The sequence below is a fragment of the Vespula pensylvanica genome, chromosome 15 (genome assembly GCF_014466175.1).
Source record: "Vespula pensylvanica isolate Volc-1 chromosome 15, ASM1446617v1, whole genome shotgun sequence".
Taxonomy (NCBI): Eukaryota; Metazoa; Arthropoda; class Insecta; order Hymenoptera; family Vespidae; genus Vespula; species Vespula pensylvanica.
Window position 1 is genome coordinate 4,509,291 of NC_057699.1, and position 4,124 is coordinate 4,513,414.

Here is a 4,124-nt window from a genome sequence, read left to right on the forward strand (position 1 = left end):
TAATTTATAATAATATAAAATTTTGCAATAATTCCATATACGTACCTGTCAATTGTATTACGCATCTTATATGAAACACTCTTTTACACGATTTTCTATCCGATACTACGATATATTTTTTTTTCTTATAATACACTGTAGAAAAATATATGGTCTTTTATTATTATTTTAAACTATATTTTACAAAGGGTAATTTATAATAATATAAAATTTTGCAATAATTCCATATACGTACCTGTCAATTATATTACGCATCTTATATGAAAGACTATTTTACACGATTTTCTATCCGATACTACGATATATTTTTTTTTCTTATAATACACTGTAAAAAAATATATGGTCTTTTATTATTATTTTAAACTATATTTTACAAAGGATAATTTATAATAATATAAAATTTTGCAATAATTCCATATATGTACCTGTCCATTATATTACGCATCTTATATGAAACACTATTTTACACGATTTTCTATCCGATACTACGATATACTCTTTTTTGTAATACACTGTAGAAAAATATATGTTCTTTTATTATTATTTTAAAGTATATTTTACAAAGTATTATTTATAATAATATGCAATTTTGTAATAATTCCATATACGTACCTGTTAATTATATTACACATCTTATATTAATCACTATTTTACAAAATCTTCTATCCGATACTACGATGTACTCTTTTTTGTAATACACTGTAGAAAAATATATGGTCTTTTATTATTATTTTAAATCATATTTTACAAAGTGTAATTTATAATAATATAAAATTTTGCAATAATCCCATAAACGTACCTGTCAATTATATTACACATCTTATATTAATCACTATTTTACGAAATCTATCCGATACTACGATATATTTTTTTCTTATAATACACTGTAGAAAAATATATGTTCTTTTATTATTATTTTAAAGTATATTTTACAAAGTATTATTTATAATAATAAAAAATTTTGCAATAATCCCATAAACGTACCTATCAATTATATTACACATCTTATATGAAACACTATTTTACACGATTTTCTATCCGATACTACGATATACTCTTTTTTGTAATACACTGTAGAAAAATATATGTTCCTTTATTATTATTTTAAACTATATTTTACAAAGTATTATTTATAACAATACGCAATTTTGTAATAATTCCATATACGTACCTGTCAATTATATTACGCATCTTATATTAAACACTATTTTACACAATTTTCTATCCGATACTACGATATATTCTTTTTTATAATACACTGTAGAAAAATATATGTTCTTTTATTATTATTTTAAACTATATTTTACTAAGTGTAATTTGTTTTTGGCATATTGCTATATAATGTCAAACAGAGAAGCAAGTATAAGTCGAGTTATTTGATATAGAAAATTTATTAAATTTTTATAATATAAATATAAAATATTACAATATATATAAATACAAATTTATTAATTTCTAATGATATAAATATACCTAGGAGTATTTGTTTGATGTTTGTTCGAGACGCCTGTTTTGACATTTGATAGTCTCCTTATCTAATTATCGGGTTATCATATAGCTTTATTTCGATGTATTAATCGTAATGCAATATTAAGCTTCAATCATTTTTTTTTACAGTCCGTCGTATAATTTCTTTTAATCAGATAAACATACTGTAATTAGTTCTTCATAAATTCATTATATTTTATTTGCAGTTAGCTTATAGATAAACTTATATATTAATATATCTTCAGATATATGTATATGTGTGTATATATATATATATACATATATATATATATATAAAATGTAATTTTCTGTATTCTTTACAGATCGTTATCATATCCTGTGGTTCTTCTTTGAACCACGTGATAACACATTTAACGTTCTACGTTCCTCATCACACATCCTGACGTTCTGCGTTTTTGGACAAGTGATAGCAGGTTCGAGCGTTAAGCAGTACACATTGCATAAGAAAACTTTTTAAAGTTTCACGTTGCACAGATCACGCAATAACATTTTCGAGCAATATGATGTGGATATACATAATGGCAATCCTTTACTGTTATATGCAAATATATACTACTGCATTCGTATCGAACTCTTTGCTTTTTAGTGCTTACTTAGTATACATTATAATAAACTTTTATTTCTACCTAGATGACTAACACAAATAATTTTATATTTATATACATATAGAATATTATTACGTAGTTTATTATTGTAGGAACAAAGAGTAAAGAAATATAAATATGAAAACAATTTTCTGATTCATTTTAACTTTAATTTTTTGATTGGTTATTATCATGTTTTCTAAATATTTATATTCAGAAATAATTATATGTATATTTATGTAAAGTTTTAATACAAGACGAATATTTTAAATGAATTTAAGTTAAGCCTATTTATTATTTATATATGCATATATATAATATATATAATAATTTTAACATAAAAAAATTAATTTATAATACATATAAACATCATAATTATAAACTTATACAAAAAAATTTCTGAACTTAATTTTTTTCTAATGGAAAAAATGATAATAACCAAAGAGGTCAAAAAAATAAAGTTAAAATGAATGGGGAAATTGTTTTCATATTTATATTTCTTTATATCTAATATCTAAAATTATTTTCGACGCATGTCATATCTATATAACCCTGACATGTGTCTTTAATGTGTGTAATCGATGTAATACCTTTAATATCGATGTTAGAGTTATTTGATAAGATCAACTCATAGTAAATATTTCGCACTTTAAAAAATTTTTTTAAATATTCTTAATACATACTTGTCATAGAATTTAATTTATCAATTCATCTCATTTAAAAAATTTTAGAAACCATGATTAAATATGCGAGTTGATCTTATACTTAGAGTTATTTTTCGATTAGTTTTGAATTCTTTATATAAAAATATATATTTGAGTATATTTATCAATAGTTAGTTTAAAACAATTTAGGTATGATCGATTTGTAGTTTATTAATATATTATTATTATAAAATTTAATCAGGTATATTTATTAAAATAATTTAGGTATCACTGATTTTTTGATAATGTAATAGTAACTAATAATTGTTATTATATTGATATGTTATTAGTAATTGTGTTCGTTAAATATAAGGCCTTCAATTATATTTTATGTATATTCGTAATAATTTGAATTAATTTCCGAATAAATAACTGTGATGTTAATCAATTAAATATTACTAATTTAAATATTAAGTTAAGAAAAAATGTTTTTTTGTATTTAACTTATAAATAAATTGTTTATAATTGTTTACATTATAGATTATAATAAATAATGTAGATCGAGACCTGCGTCTTATTCTTCATCCTTCCCATGATCCCTATTTCCATAATAAATCGTTCAATAAATACTTCGAAATTCGTCTATTAAAGTTTTCATTTTTTAATCACCTATCTTAGTAACATCATTTTATAGTGAAGACGCTTCAATTCGATAAATAAGAGAACTTCGATAATACATCGATCACAAAATATATGAACACAAATAAAATTTTTTGAGTCGCATTTTATCCTTTTTTACAATAAAAAAATGTATCGAAATGAATCTAATTTCTTTTTCATTTCTTTTTTTTAGCTAAATAAACGAATATATTTAAACTCATTACAAGAATAATTAATGAAAAGTCGTTTTTCAAACGCATAGCGGTATTGTCAATTTAATTGTTTGAAAGAATCATTTCGCTCAAATTAGTCCAATATGAGTAATAGAGAAGTTAAATGGAAGGATAATTAAGTTTCAAATTTTCCTTTAAATTATAATGTTAGGTAAGGCCGATGATTGTTTTTGTACTGAACTTTACTTTTAATTTTTCTCTCTGATTTTTATTGAAACAATAGTATAATACATGTTTGCCGTTAAATTATTTCATGATTTAAAATAAAATTATGGGTTATAATATACGAAAATGATCATAATCAAAGCAAAAGAGGAAAAACAAATGGAAGAAGAATTTGAAAACTAAAAAAATTAAAACCCTATACATATATACATATATACGTATATACATATTCATATATATATATATAGGGTAATTTTTAATACATTCAAAATTTCATATTACATTTACACTCATCCATATATAAGGATATATATATATATATATATATA